Source organism: Brienomyrus brachyistius, unplaced genomic scaffold (genome assembly GCF_023856365.1).
Source record: "Brienomyrus brachyistius isolate T26 unplaced genomic scaffold, BBRACH_0.4 scaffold27, whole genome shotgun sequence".
Taxonomy (NCBI): Eukaryota; Metazoa; Chordata; class Actinopteri; order Osteoglossiformes; family Mormyridae; genus Brienomyrus; species Brienomyrus brachyistius.
The window spans coordinates 3,280,213-3,304,198 of record NW_026042306.1 but is presented as its reverse complement, the minus strand read 5'-3'; the positions used below and the strand labels follow the sequence as shown (position 1 = coordinate 3,304,198).

Genomic DNA, 23,986 nt, shown 5'->3' with positions numbered 1-23,986 from the left:
CAGAGTGATCTCCAGCCTTCCAGTCCTTGATTGGATCTGATCCCTCTTCATAACATTCTGGGGTATATGCAAATTGCCATCATAAAAAAGGCAACAGACATCAATATTTGTGTCAATCTCAAAACTTTTGGTCACAGGTGTATATTTAACAATAGAATATATCCTTGGGGCGGCATGGTAGTGCAGTGGTTAGCACTGTTGCCTCACACCTCTGGGACCCGGGTTCGAGTCTCCGCCTGTCGTCACGTGTGTGGAGTTTGCATGTTCTCCTCATGTTGTCGTGGGGTTTCCTCCGGTTTCCCCCCACAGTCCAAAAACATGCTGAGGTTAATTGGACTTGCTAAATTGCCCATAGGTGTGCATGTGTGAGTGACTGGTGTGTGAGTGTGCCCTGCGATGGGCTGGCCCCCTATCCTGGGTTGTCCCCTGCCTCGTGCCCATTGCTTCCGGGATAGGCTCCGGGACACCCCCCCCCCCCACAGACAAGCAGTTTGTAAAATGGATGAATGGATATATCCAACTGAAAACTTACACAATAACAAGTTACAAGAAAGTCTTCTGTTCTCCAAAAAGTAACTGATATCTTGATGGATGGATAGATACAGTAGAAGAACACTGCTTTGGTTCCCAAACCTCTCCTTGGGGACATCCCAGCCATTCAATTTATTCATACTTGCCCAATTAATTAGTTAACTTAATGATATGAATGATATAAAATGAAATTATTTTAATATTTTGATGAAGTCAGCATATATATGGTTATATTTTATGCTGAGTAAATCTTGTGGTGACTTTAGTACTGGTTTTGGAATAACTAAGCTGACACACATACGGATGTAAATATCATAATTTCATACCAACATAAACATAATTTAAGCAGAATTTTCTTTGGAGGCCTAAGATTTTTGCACCGTCTTTGCACAATATATTTGCATATATTATCTGTAGTTCAACAATTAGTACATTGTGCTAATAAGGTATTGGGTTAGATTCACAGGGTGGAGCCATAAATTGTAATCCTTCCCTCTACTGCAAGTTTCTTTGGATAAAAACATTGGGTAAATATATCTCCCTCATACTTATTAAGTCCTTTCTCTTGGTTTTTGGTTTTATCAATATAAGTTTGACTTATGTCTCAACACTGGTCCATTCCAGGACCACATTAGCTAGCCCTCCAGTGAACTGTGATTCTTCAGCCAGTTTCCTACTTATCCTGGATGCTCTCATTTGTCCTTGTCTTTGATCCAATATCCCTCTTATTAAGTTCTTGCTGTTGTGTATAGCCCACGCTCCAATGCTGAAGTTCACTCTGCATTCATTGGACACTCGGCTTAGCTGTACTTATGCCTAGTTGGCCCCTTGACAGCTGTATACTGTACTTGTAAAGCACTTGTATGTCACATCTGCTAAGTAAATAAAATTCTATTTAAAATGTAAATTATACATGACATCTCATCAAACAGTAATTTTTAATATCTAATGTGAAAGGAAGGAATCACTCTTTAGATCTTTTTCTAGTAACAGTACAGTATATGACTGAGTAATTGGGTGGTTTTAACAAATTCAGCACATGTAAATTTTGTTGCAAAAGTTTCAGTCAGCATGAAACACGTCAGTGTCCAAGTCCTTTCTGAAAAAAACCTAAACTTGGAGATATCATGCAGTACAGAAAAAGGGAATGTCTCACTATTAATAATGAATAATCTTTGTTAAGAAAATGTAATTATTTTAATCAAGATTTACAAATTGCTACAATAATTCCAGAAGTTACAAAATTCCTATTTGGTGGACTTTTGGTAGCAGGATGTGTTACTCTTCTTTGAGACTTTTAGAAGCAGTGTGCCATAGCACATGGTGTTCTAGAGCATTATATACACGCTGTAGTTACTAATATGGTCTGTTTTACACCATGGACAAACAAATGCAACTTACGACAGACATAACAACAAAGGCAGTCAAAATAGAACCTGGGTCTGATTAAATATCAAATAACATATTAATATGTGACTAGTATGATTGATGGCTTCTCAAGATTTTTTCCTTTGAATTCTCAGGAAACTATTTTTTATGTTAGTATATCATATTCAGGTAGAAGAGGTATGCTGTCAAACATAGTATATGTAAGTCTTCACTAGCATTCCAGGCTTTAATTGAAATGCCTTGAATTATCTGTGAGGGTCACCATTGTCACTGTTACCATATTATGTCACCATATTAGCATGCACTCTCTTAAATATGTATATATTTCCACTGCTGTATCATATTTCACATTCTCTGACTATTTATATTTGTACCTGTATATACTCTTGTATGTATATTTATATATTAACCACCATCTCTCGATGTCTGGCACCAACCAGCAAAGCAAATTCCTTATATGTGTGAACGTATTTGGCAATAAACAAATTTTCAATAAAAAAATTTTGATTCTGGTTATAGTCAAGTAATAGAACAGAGCCTCCTTCTTCATGAATTACATGTGACCTTTTGCATATATGAAAAATTAAAATCCAATTACATCCAGTTATATCCAGTTATGTCCATTAAAATGTTGAATACTTTCCCGGTTTTTATGAATATTACAACTTTCAGAAAGACTAAAAAAACACTCTGGTGGTCTCTCGTTGGGTAGTTATTACGAGGCCGTTGTTTCTCTTTCTCCCTGAACCCTGGACATGTCCAGGAGGCGAGGACGACCTCCTGGAAATACCAGCTGTGTGTGGTTACAGAACAGGAGACGGCTGTCAGAGGCCCGGCTTTACGACGGGCTCGGAGGAGGTGCTGGCTGCGCTGTTTGTTTTCAGAAGCCTGACGGTGGGCAGCTTCCCATCTGAGGCTCGCACATGTCCGGGAAGCAGGCAGACAGGCAGGTAGGCAGATAGGAAGGCAGACTGGCAGGTAAATAGGCAGGCAGACACACAGGCAGGCAGGCGGGCAAGCAGGCAAACAGGAAAGCAGGCAGGTAGGCAGACAGGCAGTTAAACAGGCAAGCAGGCAGACAGACACACAGGCAGGCACAGAGGTAGGCAGGCAGGCACTGAGGCACACAGGCAGGAAGACAGGCCTTCCTTGATCAGCTCCTTTATAGCTGCTTCTTCGTGATCAGAGCTGCATTCTGCCTGTCTGCTTTTGCAGTACTGATAGCAAATCATAGTCGTTTTCAAGAAGCAGTCTGTAGTATGACATGGAAACCATAAAATATGAATCACTCATTTTCATTTTTAAAAAATGTCTTTAATACAACACTTTTTAAAAATACATCTGTGTTTGAGGACACATGTGCATATGTTTTTGCACTTTTATCAGTGCAAATTATTGTTCTTTTTAACTTGAATAACAAACAGCTTTTTTGCCTCTCATAAGAGGTTAATAAACATCAGATGGTGGAGATCTCAAGCCGCTGGAGAATGCGCAGGCACATTTTTGAGCAGGCATTAAACAGGCAGCCACCTACAGTAGACCTCCTAAAGAGATGCCAAAACAAGCTGACCTGTAACTGGACACTGCTCCACACTGTAAATGCCCCTCCACCTTCTCTGGCCTCCACAAAACCTCTTAATCTGATCAAAAGGTTTGGAAAGGTAGTAAAAATTCCTCCCCTTCAATAAAATAGATCGCAGCACTCATTAGACGAAATAAAGGATGTTAAGAATGAGTAAGTTTTCACATTTATGCATCAAATGTTGGCTATCAAGTGTTACAAAAAACAAAGCAGAGATTCTTAAGTGAAACCTAAGGTACTGGAGTCAACTATATTCATAAGAAACAGAAAATGCCAACAGAAAGTAAGTTTAATGCATGAAATTTTTTATCAGTTTTTAAAAGTATTAATCGCAACTGGCCCTTTATAAGCATTAGAGAGAGTATGGCACTGAATACAGATCAAGCTGTGCTTTGCCAGACTGCCCTCCTCTTCCTCGCTACTCTGGTCCTTAGCGTGAACTCTACTGGGCCTAAGGATCAGTCAGTCACATTAAAAGTGTTTGTTTTGCATCTGCTTAAATTAATGGCATCGATTTTATCTGCGCTAAGCTGCTTGGAAATTAACACATCACATGGGAAACGTCCCGAAAGTATAAAGCAAACAATGAAATCTGTTTGCAATTTAGTCTGGCTTCGGCAAAATGCAAGAGAAGTGGCAAAACGGAAAGAAACACCAGTAACACGCTCTCCACGTCTCTAACCTGAACAGCCAGATGGGGGCGGACAGTAAAACCATGCAGACAAATATTGAGGGTAACAACTGATTAATGGCAGATGAATGTAAGCAGACACTTGCGCGCCATGTTGAAAGAACGGCTCTTATATGGGAGGGTTAACGTGCACGATGTGGCGCCCTGAGTGCCGTAAAACCATAGGATGCTGATTAAACAGCGGCGGGAAAAGAGGCACGGCGGGAATCTTCCGAAGATGTCGAGACTGAGGGAGAACGAAGGATGTAACCTGAGCCACAGCGACAGTCACGCATGTAAAACTACCTAACGGGACAGCTTACCCTGTCTCCATATATTTAGAAAAACTTCAAAAGACTCATATCTTTTTATAAAAGCTACAAGAAAAAGGCAAGAATGTGTATATAGGCTTGTTAAATTATTACCATTGTGGGTTTGATGTCAGGTAAGATGTCTAATGCTGTGCTGGGAATGTCTTGCATCCATTCTCTTTGCAGGGTCTCATATCGTTGGGTGAAGTCCAAATCCAAATGGTTGCGTGGCACGAATCCTGAATGTAGAAAACATCTTGAAAGCAATTTTTGTTATCATACAAGACAAGAGTAGCCTGCTGACCCTATCTTTGAATGGTTAAGAACTGAGCATCTAACTTAGACTGGAATGGATCTACTAAGCAACCAGGAAGCGTGGTGTTATCTGTAAACTGCCCACCTACTAGTTTTGTGCTGCTGTGTTTGTGCTGTTGTGTTGGTTGAAAGGAGAGCTGTTTTGGTGGGTCTAGGTGAGGGACTCCATCCTCTAAATAACACACAAAAACCGGTGTCTTTTCAGGAAAACCAGATACATGTATTACATAAAAGGATGAAGATATTCCTGTGCACTGTTACAAAGTAGACATCACGACTGACCTTATCTGTCTATTCCCCACAGATTATGAATATCCCGATCATGTCCTGTGCTTAGTTTCCTTTGCTCTCATTAAAGAAACCTACTGCTTTTAAAAGTCCAAAAATATTTCTAACCACATTTAAGACCAAGAATAATGTTCATTGTTATTCACTGAATTTCCTCTAAAGCGCTACTAATAGCGTAAGATAAGAACCTGAAACTTTATCCCAAACTGAAACATATGGAATCACCACGTTGTACCTGAGGAAATAACACACCCAAAATAGCAACACGGTTATTTTTTTTTCTCAGCAGAGAATGGAAGCGTGCTAGCAGAGGTATTACCGGCAGAACATTTAGGCAAGGTTTCCAGGGCGATGTTTGTTGTTGTTTAGGATGCATGGAACACGCAGGCCGCCTTATCAGTTTGGTTGGCATGGCGGGGCAGACCACCCACCCCTGCAGTGAAGAAACAGAGTCATGAGAGGACATTTAAAGTTTACTGAGGTCACCTCAAAGCCACTTGTTAAAATTGTGAACTTGAAATGAAGCGCGGGGGGGAGGAATGGAGGAGGAGGAGAGGGGGAACACAGCCAAGGTACAGGCTTGGAAATTGGGAACGATGCTTCAATTTTTCTAACAGACGTCTGAGACCCTTTTGTTTATGGATTATTCTCTTTCTTTTTTTGTTTCTGTACCTTACCCATGAAAAGCTGGGGACAAATGAGGCCATGCAGAGTGGGTGGTTGTTTCAGCGTGGTGGGGTATGCCAAAAAACAGTGGCAGCCATGAATATAACATGGACAAAAATCGCCGTGTCCTCAGGGGAAAGCCACAACGGCTTATTCTGGATATTGGATGTGAGTGGTGCATGTGAGCCCTGAGGTGTTTCCACAAGGCCCTCCACGCATTACTTGGCAGCGCGCTAAAGAGCTGAAGTCATTTCTGTGTGCTGCGTGAGGCAGACTTCATGTGTCATAAATTCTTGCCATTGCACGCTCTGTAGGAATTCCGACGAACGGCCAGGAGCGAGCTGCGTAAATCTCGATGGCGCTGTGCACCACGATGACGTACAGCATTTCAGGGTTTGTTGGAAACAAATAGTGTGTGCAATAATCAAGAGAATTATATCCCCCATCTTTTCTGAAGCGATCTCAATTGGCATCAGAAAACCTTCTGTGAACCTTATCTCTGCTCTTATGTCTGCATGTGTGCCTCTCAAGCTTTGAGAGAACAATCATATCCAAACTGTATTCTTATGGAAGGAAATACATGCTGAAATATGCACAAGTGATGGTAAAGTCTCAGGTATTAAACTGTGCTAATTAATTCACTCCAGTGATTTGGTATCATTGGTAGGGACCAGCTGGATACCTGTGTTCTCAAACTGCTGCTATAGTGGACAGTTCAAAGAAATACCTTCAGAACGCTGATCATCCATGACATTTAAATCACTATGGCTAAAAGATCTAATAAGAATAGAAATAAAGGAACTAAATAAATGCAATGAAATACATCTTTAAAAATAAAAATTAAAGGGCTCCAGCACCCCCATAACTCGGAGTGCAATGATGGATAGATAGATGAATAGATAGGTGGGTATATTTTAAAATCAAAATTGAGTATTTATGTAAGTATATTTCTTGGCTGTTATTTTAAACTGATGCAAACAAAGTCATAAATTTGCAATTATTTACATCCTTTAGGACAAGATGACTGCACCCCACCCTTAGAAAGACCAAAACAACAAATTGTGTGTAAAAGAATCATTTTTACAACCTCAGAGGGGCCATTTCACAGAGCGGCCTCCCGCGACCCGTGTCATTAAATCGCACCTCGACAGTGGAAACTTGACGGATCTGCAGGATCGCAGGGAATTTTGTTTTGGCTGTGAATCTCTGAAAAGAAGCCGTTGAGACCTTTTGCCTGATTTTTGGCACCGATAACAGAGAGATGTTTGCATACCGTAGAGGGAGCAGCACAATTATTTAATTGTGCTCAGAGGACTTGCTGCAAACCTGCTTTGGCCTGATCCTCTAAGATGGCAGCAGGCCCTGCACGGGTGAATTGGAGTTCATTACTCTGCCAGTCCATGGTCACCTTCTCTTTCTTTAGTGATTAGCAATCATCTTGTTAGACCCTCCAGCTGGGAAAGAACCGACTGTCGGCCGGAAACTCACACGCTGTCTCTAATTTGTGTTTCATTCAAGCCCAAGTGATAAACTTGTTTAACCTGCATTTCTCACTCTTAGCCTGGACTGGATGTAACAAATTGTCAACATTTTGTAAATAATGGGACAGCCTGGGATGAAGAATAACATTGGCAGACAAAGAGTGTGAAGAGAAATCTAGACCAACAACCTTGGGCTAAATGTAGCCCAAGTTGGGTCCACTGTGTTTGCATAATTATTTCCTTTGTTATTCATGAATACACACCTAGTTTGTGCATATTACTTATTTATTTTTTATCGTTCATTGCCATGGAGAATGTAGCCAAATGACAAGACATGAACAACAGGCTGGAACATATCTGGAGGCCAGCAACTATGTAACTACCAATTTTTTTAAAATATGAATAAAGAAAATCAGCATGTGATGTGTGTGCTCTGGGTAGTACGGTAGTTACTGACCTTTGTGTGATGAATGAGCCTTCAATTCCATGGTGTTTTCCTACTTTAATCCCCAAATAGGCACTGGTCACAGTTTGGTTGCCCTCTACAGGAGATTGTGTGGGTGGCTTTGTGAAACCATCATACATTTCACGGGAATTAGGGCACGGAGTAAAACCTCATGTGGATACATCTAGGGTTTTATTCTCAAAGTGCTGGTTTCTGCTGCTTGTGTTTCAGTTCTGTGCATGATGAATAAATTAAAAATGTTATGTCACTGTAACAAAGTGATAAATCAACATTTTTGTACAGTATGTACAGCCAAAGTTGAAGAAATAGCTACATACTTCACAGTTCTCTCGTAATTTTAGATGTAACTGTAGCTGAATCTGAAGCTGAACAAATGACCAAAATGAAAGTGCATTAAGTACAATCACTCATTTCCTGTGTAGTTCATACAGATCTCTACTGTAAATGCTAACATGACCCTGCAAAATGTTCAATCATGGTCAGATGGTCCGACAACTAAAATCAAGGCTGGACATAGACTGGTATGTGCCAAGGAGTTAAAAAAATAAAATTAAGCTCTAAAACTATTACATTGAAATTGTTTGGACCAAAAACAATGTACGAAAAGTCTTTTTTAAATAATTAACTTGACTAAGAAATATTTTTTCAACCCATGTGCCCTGTGATGGACTGGCATCCCATGCAGGGTTAGCCTGGGATGGGCTCCAGGCCTGTGACCCTGACCACGATGGGTGATGCAGCTCCGAGGCAACAGGGGTTTATTAAATACAATTAAAAAACACTGGGGAAAAATATCAAAACAAAAGGTGCACAAGGGGTCAGAACAAAATGGGAAAAACAAGAATTATAAGAATTAAAAGAAACCAAAAAACCAATAAATAAACACAACTGGTGAGACGGGTCTCTGACCAGCCTTCAACTCATGAGTTGCGGGTTACAGCCTCAGAACCACAAACTCAGACTAAACCCAGTGAGCTATGTAGCAGTCCAGGAAGCACAGATAACACACTAGGGCGGAAGGGTTACGAGACAGAGAGGGGAAAAGCAAGAAGACCAGCAGTGCTTACTAACCAAACAGGGAAGAGACACAAAGGGCATAGTCGGATGGAGTTATTGGGTGTTACTGAAAATGTTTTAATGGTATGAGTCTCCTCATTTTGTACTGATTTGCATCTGCCCTGCAAGAAATGCAGAAATATGAATACAATGCGTGTTGATTATAAATGCTATATTTATGAAAATAACCAAGTGCGGTCTGGCAAAGGTTCTGCTACCACAAACTGACAGCTACTAAAAACACCAAAAGTATACTAATGATTTAAACAGCAGAAATAATTAGCTCATGCAAATGAAACGGAAATGGGATGCTGTTGATGCAAACCTGCCACAGAACATCCTGGGAAAAGTCAGGTGACAGCTCTTTACTTCTGTTTTGTCTCCTGGGAGACCATACACCCCACCTGTAACGCCAGGCCTGTCCCATATTCCTGGCAGTTTCCCCTTTCTGATGCCGATAAGGCCGTCTTTCATGCTTCCCTTTCTCCCAAAGTCTATTGAACCCCCAAACCCAAATAAACTTCCCATTCCTTTCACCCATTGCCACGTCACATGGTTCTGTTCACTGTCCCGACCAGAGCAAGTCCTGCACCCAGCTAGGGATGGGAGGAACACAGCACCAGCATGAATCCATTGTGTGCAGTACCTCGGCACCTCCCAAAAGGCCAGGTGTTTTTAGTGGAAGGTATGGGGGTTACAGATTACCAGTTGATGAGAATGATAAAACTTATCCAAGCACCATGATGTTATGAAGAAGGTTGTTATAATCCCACAGATTAGTATTTTGCCTGGTTTAACTCCATGTTTGTACTTAGTTAACTCCTAGATAAATCATGCATTTATTACCCATGACCCTGGTCTGGTTCAGGGGTTGAAATATGGATGGATGGGATTTTCATTTATATAGCTAATAAAATTTGTAACTATTTAACGATATTTCATATTTCACAATGTTTCATGTGAAATTACATCTTGAAAGAAGTATATCATTCAGGATTTGGTGGTGACATTAATTTTACTCTTAGAGTTCTTATGAAATATAAAATCTGAAATGGACCTTGGAAGTTTAGAACCAAGCCACTACTGTACTCGACAACCGACACCTCAGATGGGTGGCGTGGTGGCCCACTGTCACCTTGCACCTCTGGAGTTGATGCATTGTAGGCACTGCTGGGGGTGCATGTATGTACCATTTAGACCTGTGACCTGGGCTGTGTGAGTTTCATCTGGGTACTCCAGCTTCTGCCTGCTGTCCAAACACATGCAGTTAAGTGAACTGGAATCTACAAATTGCCCATAATGTGTTTGTGTGTGCACTGAAATGTACTGATATACCATCCAGCCTGTCTCCCTTGTCATGCATCAGTGTTGCCTGAGATAGGCTCCACCCCGTGACTTCATTCTGGGCAGGCGACTGGACGATGCATCGATGTCATCTGAAATGATCATTTTCATTTGGAAGGAAGATGATCTTGGTGTTTTTATCCATAATTAAACAATAAATCTCTTTCAATGATATGTGGTGGTTAATTTTAAAATGTATGGTTACAGAGGGGACATGAAACAACTGGCAGTATGTAAAGAATAATTAACCAACACACTTCAGATTGGAGAATTCGAGTGGCATGGTATAAGTAGGCCTGTCACGATAACAAATTTTGCTGGACGATTAATTGTCCCAGGAATTATTGCAATAAACAATAATTTTGCCGTTGTGAGACCATTTTCAACTGATGTAATAATAATGGCTTATTAACGCCAGCCACACAGTTGAACGAATAAGACTCTCCTTCGTATCTGTGGATGTAAGACAAGGCAAACATCTTAAAGCCCTTCTCTAATTTACTCGTTGGTACTTTGGAGAAGGATTTACAAAAGCGATGTACATCGTTGATCATAAGTTTGGGCAAGTCCTGTAAATGGCATGTCATTTTTCATACACCGGAAATGAGCGAGCCGCATTTCCATGAATGCGGAAGCTGACGCGCAAAGAGCCCATTGACACGAGAGTTCATGCCTCATTACTAATGATGTGTCGTTCAAGAACGAGATGGCTCTTTTAGCCGACTCTTTTTAGTGAACGATGGGAGCCGGCTCCTGTTCAAGAGCCGTTTTACTAATTTTTATAGAATTGTCCGGGTTTTTGAGCTGCCTAAACATTAAGGACGACAGTGGCCGGAATACATTGTCCTCCGAAAAGGCCCGGCCACAAGACGGCGTCTTATTTTTAACAAGCTCAAATCAGGTCACGCTAATCAGCATCAGGTTAAACGAAGAGAGGGGTGTTTTTTTAAAAAAAGATCCATTTAGGAGTCGAAAGAGCCGGCTCTTCTTGGTGAGCTGAGCCAAATGAGCCGGTTTGCTAAAAAGAACCGATATTTCCATTTGGTAGAGAGAGACACGAGGAAAATAAAAAGCATGCAAATGAAAATTATTGCAGCCAGAAAAATTATCGACCTCATTTTAATTATCGTGCAATTAATTGATTTATCGTTTATCGCAACAGGCCTAGGTATAAGCTATTATATTTGACTCTCTTCCCGCAACTGAAGCGCTAGCTTCACAACCAACTGTTGCAACATTATCATATAGAATGTCTTACATTTCCAAGTACATGAACTTTTCTTGTCAGTTTAACCTGGTGCTCGACTGCTTCAGGTTCCAACCCTGTCTAACACACAGTGAAAATGCGCAGACTTGCTGAAAAACATTTAAAAATACCTAAACAAGATGTGGCTTCTTCTCTTCTAAATGAAGTCACCCACAGCCAGATGAAAAAGATGCTGACTCTATTGTGAGGTAATGATGCTGTACTGGTGTTTCATGGGGCAATAATCATGGAGTCTCTCTGATACTTAACATCTGCTTAGTGATGTGCACATTTACAGGAAAAGAACAAACATGGGGTGAATTCAGCCAATATCACAGCAAAACTCACTTTTCACCTGTTTATATATATATATATATATATATATATATATATATATATATATATATATATATATATATATTGGAATCAATGTATATGAATAACAATATCAATAAAATGTGCTGGTGTGTAGTAGTAGGGGGCACTGCGATCTCACACCTCCAGGATTTGGGTTTCCAATCTGTACGTCAATTGTCAGCATGTTCTCCCTGTGATGTGTAGGTTTCCTCCAGCTAAGGCTATTTTCCCCACAGTTACAGCCCACTAGTCCTAACACTTTTTTGTGGAGCCTATGAAAATAAATCTTTGGATTGCACGTTTGTGAGTTTATTATTATTATTATTATTATCATTATTATTATTATTATGACATTCTCATAAATTTACAATTGCCAAAAATAAATCTTTGGATAAAAAGATATTAATTATTATTATTATCATGACATTCTCATAAAATATTCAATTGCCTCCTTTTGCTTCACTACCTTTTTGATAAACAAACACATTAGTGAACATTCAAGCTTCAAATCAAACGCTCCTCAAGCTTTAGTGTTCTATAATTTTGTTTGCGTGTGTGTGTGTGTGTGTGTGTGTGTGTGGGGGGGGGGCTGAGTTACAGAAGTTGTACTCGCTCAGTGCTAATTTAGTGTACAGACCATTAAAGTGAAACCGCTTATATGGAAGATGGTTATATATTGACCAACCACTTATATGGATTAAAAGGTTTGGGGCAGCATCATTCCTGTACAAGTACTGTTTAAATAATTCACTTATAGAAATAAAGTAGTCCACTTCCAGTGTTCATTTTGGAGTTTCTAATACATGGCAAGATAAGAAAAAACTAAAAAAGGAAAAGCGTATATATAAAAAATAGTTACAAATAAATCTATTTCCCACAAACACCTCTATTCACGAGTGATTTAAACGGCAAGGATGAAAATGTTTAGGAATCCTTCGAAGAGCGCATGCGGAGCTCATGAAAAACCATCGGCGGTAAACTTTAAACTAATGTAAACATATACTAGATAATGCTGAAAAAGAACGGCTCTTAAAATCGCACAGTTTTTTTTTATATAACAATACAAATGTTCTAGGGAAGCGTAAACCCCACGCTTGAGGCGAATTTTATCACCAAGATTTATAAATACCGGAACTGTACTGAAAAATAACGTTGCTTATGAAAGTAGGCAAGTAAGGATTTCAAGTTAGAGTTTCATTGTACTTCGTAAACTGCAGTTCGTGTGTTTAATTTTTCACGCAAAGAATACACGTTGACAATACGTTAACTGCGTGTTGTTAACGTATATTCTATGTATTAAAATTCTCGTGTTCTTGACCTGATTGACGTTCCATAGTGTTGTGAGCGTCAAGTAAAATCAACCCTTAATCGCCCTCCCTCACAACACACCCTATATAATTAAACTGGAGGAAATTTTAGCAATAAAGATTTGACTCACCTTCACCCTGCCTTTCTCATTCTTCTTCACAGGAAAGAGAAAATACGTTATGCTGTAATGTGGCTCCCTCAAGAAACGTACTGTATTATCGTTTCTTTAATAATATATGCGAGATAACCATGTTAACCGTTTTTAGTGGTAACGTCAGTGTAAGGGAAATTGGTCATATAAGCAGATTATCATTATAATTTCTCTTTATGCCTCAGACAAATTACCATCTAAATGACACTTGTATGTTTATTATGCGAGTAATAAATTTATTTTCCTATTTACTGTTGTACGAGTAGCTAGACAGAAGTAGACAGGTAACCATAAGGCAAAGCAATGGTCCCAAGTAAAGTAAAGTAAAAACAAAATGCCGTAGTTTATTATTTTTTTCCCATATATTTTCATGTACAAAAAAAGCCCCAAAATAAGTACTGTAAGTGGACTATACGTGATTACTATAGGACTAAGTGAATCATTTAAACTGGCGTCTATCCCAGCCAATCCCCAGTGTCTATCCCAGGCAGAATAGGGTAGATCCTGGACACGTTGTCAGTACCTTGCAGGGCACAAACAGAATTGTGCTTTACTGGCAAAGTTAGAGACACCAGCCAGCCTAGCTACATTGTTTGTGGACTGCAGGGGAAAACCCATACAGCAACTGCTCTGTCCAGGCAGGGAGAGCATCTGAACCCCTGGCCACAGAAGTGAACGACAATAGTGCCGACAACAGTACCGAGCTTCCAGCCATGCAATGTAAAAATGCTTATTCATTTATCTAGACCTAAAAGAAACACGGCTGCAATCTTGTACTTTAAAAACAGCCAAAATAATTGGGCTGAAAGTTTTAGGAAGACACTATCTGAAATGTATTTCATTACATTGTCTGCATGCAAGTTTAGGATCCAAGATTAAAACATTTTTTTTAACAGTACTTAAAATACCACAAACAAACACCCCCAGCCTTACCCACCACAGAAAAAAGAGTTGAAACAGTCAGGGAAATTCTGCAGGACTCCATGCTAACTCATCAGATGCTTTTTAAACAAGTTGTATCTCATAATCGGCATCACCATTACACATGAAAGCAAATAGCTGATTTCAAATCATTCCAATTGCGGCAATTAAATACGTGTGGTTGGGCGATAGTATCTGACAACCCCCCCAAATAAAAGAAAGAGACTCAACCATTAAATAATCCTACCATCAGGGGTAATTAGGGCTGACTTTGAAGTTGTTGTTTCAGAAAATCTCAGGAATACATCGGGGGCAGAGCCAGTGTTGTGGGGGACTCGAAAGGCGCCGGGGTAGCCCTGGCATGGGATGGTGGGCTGGGCCTGGACAAAACCCCCGGTGCTTGGCCCAGATCCCTGGTGGAAGATTTTCAACTGATATAGTTTCTGGGAATACACAACACACCTTCGCCAATGGGTAGCTAGCCAATCCCCAGTGTTGGCACAATGATGCTGATTTTTGCATGAATAAGCATGAATAAATGAAGTGAATGGGATGTTAGAGTGTGTTTACATGGAGATTACTATCTTTTGTGCCCCCACATTTCCATCAGTCATATTTTATGACACTATAAAGATGTTTTGGGCTTTTTCTGGGAGGTAATTACTCATTTTCAGTTATGTTTTGACTAATGTATTATTATTAAAGCAGCTGATAATTATGACTTAAATTCTTTTTCCTTCAATTCGATTGGCAAAATTAAAATGATGTCAAGATGGGTTACGTGTCTTAAAATATCACATGCTGGTTAGCGAAAATAGGAAAAAATGCAGTTTTCCAAGAAAACCCTCATTTCACAGCCAAATACATCATCAGGCAGGCTTGAAAGCTTGACTGAATCATAGTGGAATCACACAGATTTTTGGATGCTTCGTAGATGCAGGCTGTGACATACCACCCACCCCAACATACACACACATACATCTGCCAGCGAGAACCATAGCTGTTTCTATAGCAAATATACAACACCTTCATTTTTTCCCCTCTTGAGTCAACAATACCCAGAGATCAGCATCACAGGGATCTTGATGTTTCTTCCAAAGTAATCACCAGAATTATGACCATCACAGGAAATGACACCAGAGAAATATCTAAGTGTTTTATCCATTTTACCTTGAGAAGGATTTCCTAGTGGTGCTACAAATGAAAGAATTCAATAAATAAGGTTTGATAATCTGTGCATGACTGTGCCTGGTGTACAGGTCAACAAAACCACCTTAGCTGAAATCTAGGGCAGATTTGTGGAGCTCAAAATCTCATTCTTACATAGTAGTATCTTTGGGAAGAATACATGCAAGCCGGGTCTAAATATGTCAGGCGGTCATATGACATGTGTAATGAGTTACTGCCAGCCGTTTTTCATTTTAGGTCATGCTAGCCCAACTGCCTTTTGGAGTTTTACCTTGGTCAGGGGTGACGTAAAGAGGGGGAATGCTAGGACGATTCCAAGGGCCTCTATGTGACAGGGGCCCTAAAAATTTGGAACACAATTGTATTTGTATTGGTTGGGGGCCCACACCTTCTAGTGGCACCTATGACCAAGGTTATGGTTCGGCCTAATTTCTTGCCCACTGGTCTCTGTGTGTAAGACAAGACACTGCAGGAAACAGGTAACTGCTATAGGGCCACTGATTGAAAGGGAGGTTCCAAAACAAAGTGTGTAGCAAGAAGCCTCGAATGCAGATGGCTGGGGACCAAAATCAAACAAAGAGATAAACCCTGATAGACCACACAGGAGAACTAAGTCTTGTAATCCAGAAGCCACAAGTCTGAGCCTCAAGCAATATGTGACCGATATATAACTGATCCTGGAACTGCTGGTATTAAGTCCTTGGAAACATAGCTATAATTGACTGAAGTCTACTCTGTTGTCACAAATATGAAATTTAGTTGTGATTCATTACAGCATCAGAGAGCTACAACAAAGAACAGCTGAACACTAGACAATAAATACTGGGGGATAAATTAAAAATAAAATAAAAAACCATACACAACAATAAAACCATGACACAATATAAATAATGTGAGTAAACAGTGGTGAAGAACAGTGCATATAGATAGTAGACTGTACAAATAACAGAAACAAAAAACATTGTAGTGCCAACACTTTGTATTAAGATTTTGTTTTGCATTCTAGCTATTTTTACTCAAAAACACCAAAAGGTACAAAAATGCCGTATTGGAAATTCATTCATCCTGCCATTTCCTCCACTGATGTTAAACCTAGGCTCTATCCCAAGGAGCACAGGAAAAAATGCAGGGGATACTGTGGATTAAATGGGAAAGATGAAAAGCCATCTTTCAACTACTTATCCTGATCAGTGTCACTGGGGGTGCAGGAACCTATCCCAGGAATTGGGCAAAAGGCTGGGAAACACCCAGAAATAATGAATATAGATCGTTCAAAATAATTTAAAGGCTTTACTGCTTTACCATATTTTGTTATCACAAGGCAACCAAGGAATGATGGATATATGAGATATGATTACTGGCTATAAATGACATGATGCTTTATTTTCCATTTGCACAAGTACAGGTACACAGGAATGTTTCTTTTAGCATTTTCCATCTTTTCTTTGAGACACATGCATATGTACAGTAAAGATAGAAGCTTGGGGTTCAAATGCAGGATCAGTCCATTTATCTGCCACTGCTGGGGCATTTCAGGGGCTTAAGGGCCTTGCTCAAGGACGCAACAGACATGAGTCTCGACGTGCCGACCTTCCAATGACTGCCACCGAGGCCTAACCCGCTGAGCCAAACATTGTTCCGTAAATTGGAATTACCACATATCCTGAAGGACAAGGAAGCTGCCTTGTAACAGATAGTTAAGGCCCATGCCTCTGTCTTATAGCTGCTTATCTTGGTCTGAGTTGGCAGGGAACTAGCTGAGATGGCCCGACCAGTTAGCTTACTATTTATTCTACCACCAGGGATTTCCTGGTCATAATCAACAAAGGATATCTTACCAAAAGATCAACAAAGGATATGAGCCACACAGAAACGTTAGAGTTAGCTTTGCACGTTAATTCATGAACTAATGGAAGACTGTCTTCACTGTCCATCCATCCATGTCTCTTCCATTACTGGCTCACAGTGAACCTGGAATGTACCTCAGAAAGCAAGGGGAACAAGGCCTAGGCCACACTAGACAGGATGCCAGTCCATCACAGTACTGTTTCCTTTGTCCAATAACATAATATAGCAAAAATGTTAACATCAACCCTGGTCAATAACAGGTTCTGGGTTATAGAGCCGAACCGAATTCACTCATATTAATTTTTATGAAACAGACCCACATCTGATATTCCCAGTGAGACCTGAAAGTGTCCCGATGGCTGCCATTGTGCTTACAGTATATTACACAGTTTTAACAAGGAACAAAAAGAACAGAGACAGCTGGACCGCGTCAGCGAATCCACTCGTTCCGTTGTCTGGCAAGACGCGATCTCATGTCCGATTAGGTGGAGCAGTAGTTCAAGTTTATTATTCCAGAGGTTGAGTGGCTGTAATCATAGGCTCCATCGCTTTGGGATTTGCTGCAGCTACTGTGGAGAGTGAAGACTTTTTCAGAGCAATTTCCACTGTGTTTACACAAAGCTGGGCAGTTACTTGCGTAGTTTACTTCAGAGCCAACGTGTGGGTCACAGCGGTTTTGCCCTGCAGTCCACTTAATTGTGTAATTGAGTTATTTAAAAGCTCTGTTTATTTTTGCTGAAGCCATATCAAACGCTTTAAAAATGGCCATGGTAACATTTACAGAACACAGAGTATTACAGGATGCTTGGAGATATAAAAAAGGAAAGAGGAAAGGCAGTTTACTATATATCTTAGTGTCACGATTCAGTATCAAACCCATCAAAACAGTAGGGTAATTACTGATAAAAGTATACCTCTATAGAGTGATTTTACTAATTACTAATTGGTGGTGTTCCAGGCTAAGTAAACATCATTTTCAGTTGTATTATGGAGGTATTCATGCCCTGTGGAAAAAAATAGTCTGGCTCTTAGGAACCAAATAATTCATATATTTTCAAGGGATTGAGTGAAAATAATTCAGTGCAGTATAAGAACAGGCAAGAGGGTGTGTTATATAAACAGTTTGTTATACAGCTGTGGTCTTGAGCAATGAATCAACTGCACATTAGCATAATTACCATCCTGACATATAAAAAATTTTAAGCCTGTGTGAAATATCTCATCCGAATCCCTGACAGGATCTGCTGTAATAGGCCCTGACTGCCCCCCATCAGAAGCTGAATCGGACATTAAGCCAATTACTCTATGCCAGACAATAAAGGAGAATTACTGAAAGCGGGCAGATACTGTATAAACTTCAGAATGTCTGCCGCTGAAACAGAGATAATGTGTGGATGGTTTAGAGGGCATTTAAAAGCCATTAAGAGGCCACAGCACATCATTTAAAAGGCAGAGGACCTGGGAACAGAAATTGTACAAAGGACAGAACCTTGATTTGTCTTAGAGACAAACCTATAGGGTTCACTGGAGAGCAATCGCTCATAGGAACTAAGGGCAAATGGTACATTAAGTTAAAATTTTTATAATATTTCAAATGTACATTGCATCAAATCAAATTAATTTTCATATGATATAGAACTAATGATCAGTTCTACTAATGGATAAATTACCATGGTGCATTGGGTGGCATTACTGCTTCCCCCCTTCAGTGTTGAGGGTTTGAATCGGCCATAATTGGCCTGACTTGCACAATTTACTGGTTGAGAGTTCAAATCCGACCCCTGCCCTGAGTGTGGAGTCTGCTCGTTGTCAACGCAGGGTTTGCCAGAGCTACTCTGAATTCCTCCTATGGTCCAACAATGTGCAATATGACATATGTAAATTGGCCTTAGAATGCTGGATGGCTGTACTGTGCATGGTGTTCCACTGACCTCTGCTTCTGGGAAAGGCCCCAGCCTACAGACCTCACACTAGATAAGGGGTTAGAAGATGAAGTCTTAGGAAGCAGCTTAAAACTATTTCAGTACAATGTCATTAGCCACTAATTTTTAAATTCTTGTCTAAGGGATGACAGAAAAACAACAGCAGAACAGTTAACCTTTAAAATCGGATAGCACACATTACAGGCACAACAGTGTGATGACAATGTGATGTTATACAATGTTTCGCACCCTGGTCCTCGGGCACCCACAGACAGTCCAACTTTTATTTGTGGATTGACTGTCAGGGAACTGGGAGGGAGCAAAAATGTGGAGTGTCTGAGTAATAAACAGCAAAAACGTGGACACTGATGTAATAAACATAAAGGTAATTGAAGAGGAAAGGTAGTGCATCAAGTGTGCACTACAACACCGTCTGAGCTACTCCTGGCAGATGGCGGCACTGGACACATTTGAGTCCGAACTTCTGGTCTCATCTGCATGCCTTGGATGGATTTTGAAAATTTAGAAGTACTGTACAATAACACAGGGTAAATGTGGTTAACATATGTGAATACAATAACCCTGCAAAATAAACTTCTGCACCACCAAATTTTTCAAAGCCAAAGTCCACCCATCTTCTAAGCACTTATCCTGGTGAGGCTCACAGGGTTTAACCGAAGTGTTGGTAATATTTCCAATGGGCTGAAACACATTGGGCTTTAGAACAGGGGATAAGATGCAATGGTTCCTAGACAGTGGAACACTGCATATTCATGATGGCCCCTGACCACCAAATTAGACTAATGTGGGAAGAAAGGAGCAGTTAATTATGTCATGAAAGTCATCCCCATTCGTGGGCAATTCAATGACAATGCTACGGTCACACCTCTTAATCAATGAATTCAGATGCTTCATTCAGACCCATTGCCACAGGTGTATAAATTAAACACCCAATAATGTAGTCAGGTTTACAAACATTTGTGAAAGAATGGGTCATTCTGAAGAGCTCAGTGAATTCAAACATGGTACTTGTATAACATGCCACCTTTGAAATAAGTTAGTACCTGAAATTATTCCCATGCTAGATAATCTATGCTTGACTGTAGGTGGTATTATTGAAGAGTGGACTAGGCTTCCATGGCCGAGCAACTGCATGCAAGCCTTACATCACTAAATACAATGCCAATCATTGGATGGAGTGGTGAAAAGCACATCACCACTGGGCTCTGAAAGACTGGAAACATTTTCTCTGTCTGATAGATGAGTCTGAGTTTGGCACATGCCAGGGGAGCATTACCTGCCTGACTGCATTGTGCCAACTGTAAAGTTTGGTGAAGGAGGAATAATGGTATGGGGTTGTGTTTCAGGGGCTGGGCTTGGCCCCTTAGTTCCAGTGAAGGGAACTCTTAGTCCTTCAGCATACCAGGCCATTTTGGACAATTCTATGCTTCCAGCTTTGTGGGAACAATTTAGGGAAGGCCCTCTTCTGTTCTAGCATGACTGTGCCCCAGTGCACAAAGCAATGTTCATAAAGGTTGGGTGACGCGGGTGAGGAAAAACTTGACTGGCCCACACAGAGCCTTTCCCTAGAATGGAAATTGTGAACCAGACCTTCATGTCCAACATCATTGCCTGACTCACAGATGCTCTTCTGGATGAATGGGCAAAAATTCCCACAGACAAATCTTGTGGAAAAACTTTCTAAAAGAGTTGCAGCTGTCATAGTTGCAAAGGGGTGACCAACTCCATATTGATGCCTATGGATTTAGGATGGAATGTTGTAAAAGTTCCTGTAGGTGTAATGGCCAGGTGTCCCTATATTTTTGTCCATATAGCATGGGCGTAAATTATGGGGGGAAACCGGCTAATACGCCTCCTCCAACCCCAATAACCATGTCTCCCCCTAAATGGGTGGAGACCTCAATGCCCCCCAATGTTCAAACCAAAGTTACACCCTTGCCATATAATGTATAACCAATCTGATGTTTTATTAACCTTGAAGTTAGCAGAGAGTCACAACTCCTGATGGTGACATGTGCTTCCAGTTTCTTCCAAACAAAAAAGGGAGTATTTCCGGAGTCTTCCAGGTTATGCTAAAGTTCAGTGAGTTCCTTGGGCCAGTTCAGAGAGTGATACCAGCTCTTGTACAGGGCTGGCAGCCAGTGAACAAGCATATGCCAGAATATTCCTCGGCAGCTCTTTGGGGGCCTGACAGCACCCCCCACCATCACATTGTCCTTCCAGTAACACTAATTTTAAATATTTTTTTTTTACCTTGTTATATAAGTAGTACGTAAAAAAATTAAAGGATATATACATCCTTACAGCAGGTCATGTTAAATACGAAAACCTCTCAGAATTTCTGCTTAAGCAGCATGGTGGAAAGCAGAGAGAGTGAGGTACATTGTAATGCATATCCCTGTCCTGTGAGTGCTATTATGCTTCATCCAAAAACAGTCATGCGTGCACACATGTCATTTTTCCAAGAGCCCAAGATTTCTCCCATTAACCCCAGTGCCACAGAGCAGAGAGAAACCAAAAGTGCCTGCATTGCACATCAGCCACGGTAATGGGCTGTGTTGATATATGGCTAAAGATGGCGGCACTCTGTTTGCTTTTTCACTCCGAGCCCTCAGGCCTTGAGCCTCAGCACACCTGTACCTTGTTCACATGGGCCAAAAGGCGATTGCTGCCAAACTGGTCTGTTCACTCTTGTGACTCCAGTATGGCTAACCACTGAGTGGGGTAAGCTATAGGAGAGCAGTTAGCCATAGCACAGTGGTTGGCCATTTTAGTGAGCGGTAGGCAATTTAGCAACAGCACAGGTATAACCTATTGAGTGATGTTAGCTGAAAAAGGTGAGTGTTAAGCCGTAGAGAAGGGTTAGCAGTAGGAGAGAGGTTGTCTATAGATGAGTGTTAACCAATTGAGAAGGGTTAGCAGTAGGAAAGAGATTTGCTGGTGGTGAGTGTTAGCCTTTGGGATGGTTTGCTGTAGTGTGATGCCCCTCCCCTTCACACACACACACACTTGTAGGGTATACCTATCCTTATGGGGCCCACTCATTCACTTCTATGGGACAAATGCTAACGCTAACTATGACAATCTTAACCCCCACCCTGCCCTAACCATAACCATAAGTAACCAAGCAAAATACAAGAGTTTTTGCATTTTTAGTTTTCTCATAGCAGTCACTGATTTTTATAAAATGGAGTTTTCCCTTATGGGGACCAGGAAACCGGTCCCAATAAGGGGAAAAAAATGGATATTTATCATGTTATGGGGACATTGTGTCCCCATAAGGATAGGTATACCTGCTCGCACACACACACACACACACACACCACATTATTAGTTTTCCATTTTTATGTCTAGCTGGCTCCATAAAAATGTTCTGTCAAATTCTACCAAATACATTTCAGCTTCAACTATATGGTGTTTTTTTTGGTAGCCTGAGCGCTGTGACCCACACCCCATGCCCTGCTAACTGCACTCCCAGATGGGATTTTTGAGCTTGGGAGAAGTGTGAGACATGTCCAGTCCTCCAATCTGCTCCCCAGTGCTGTCACAGTCCTACACAGTTTGGCCAGAGTAATTTCTTGCAACACACATGAATAAAATGCTGACACCGAATGAGATTTTATACAATAGGTATGTATGTATAAACACACAAAACCATGTGGGTATGGCTGCACGCATACTGGCATTAAGCTTTCCTAAAAATGGAGGACCTAATAAAGTAACATCCGATTCTACAAAAATGAAATTCAATATTACAATGGCTGTGACCCCAACCAGGATAATCGGTTGGAAGATGACATGGCATGGAAACTCTGCTCTGTTTAGTTCTCATAGCCATTTAAAAAAGTTAAAAGATTAATATATGGTTTTGTTGTGTTTGTTTTCTTTCCCTTCCTCTGCACTGTATCCAGATGTGTAAATCTGTGAGAGTTTAGGCAGCCAGGGAGGCTGAATTGGGTCAGTCGTGTGCATGGGGAGAAAAGGAAATGATTAGTGACATTCTGCTCCTTGATTATGATGTTTTGATCCAGCAGCTGAGAAAATGAGCTGACAATTTAACTAATGCTAAACCTCCTGGGCCGTCCACTGAGCATTTCCTCAGCGGGCCACTTATTTCACATCACTGTGGCAACCTGCTGTCGACAGTCTCCGCAGCCATTTCTTTCTGAGGGACGCTGCTGACAGGCTGTTCCGGCTGCTTCCACACCTGTCCCAATGCGAGCAGACAATCCATACAGTGACTACTGACAGGACAGGCTAAACAAGGCCAGCTAACACGCAATGGACACGCACCTCTCAGATCAGCCTACATTCAGCTCTGAAGACACTTCATTTACATTATTAGGAAGCCATGGTACAGTATGGCGGACAAGTGCTCTGTCATCCATCCATCATAGTCAGTGGCATTTGTTAGCAACACTGACACCTAGTGACCAATTTCTCACTCTACTTTTTTTTTCCAATGTGCCACGGTAAAATAATCTTCATCAGCCTTGTGAGCACTTAATTTTTTTTCGTCCTCAAACAGCATCTGTACAAACCAGAATCTGAAGACGGGGGCAGGTTGCCACGGCGATGTTAGATAAATGGCCCACTGAGGAAAGGCAGGGCGGTCAGCCCACACATTTTAACATTCATCAAGCCGTCACCTCGTTTTCTCAGCTGTTGCTGGACCAAGCCCTCAACATCAGCCAGCTATGGGAGCAGAACGTGACTAATGATTTCCATTCTTTTCCTGCCCATGGCTGACCCAAGTTTCCTGACACCTTCATCCAAGGTGACTTTTATCCAAATCAATTATTAACCAGAGTTGTCAGTTATACAGCTGCACATTTAACTGGTATTTAACAAAAAAACAGGATGAGTATTCTTCTGAACAGTAGGACATCAGAGCTGCTCCTGGGACATGAACCAGCAACCACTGG

General features: G+C 40.9%; 1 long non-coding RNA gene across 1 annotated transcript; it reads right to left on the bottom strand.

Annotated features, from left to right (window-relative positions):
• Window positions 1–3,357: 3,357 nt before the first annotated feature.
• LOC125721070 (uncharacterized) lies at window positions 3,358–13,221 on the bottom strand. The gene is made up of 5 exons (XR_007385681.1): window positions 13,141–13,221; window positions 5,406–5,519; window positions 4,888–4,970; window positions 4,598–4,722; window positions 3,358–4,419 (listed from the first exon to the last, which is right to left on the bottom strand). It is a non-coding gene; the product is annotated as an uncharacterized LOC125721070 (long non-coding RNA).
• Between the last annotated feature and the right edge of the window lie 10,765 nt (window positions 13,222–23,986).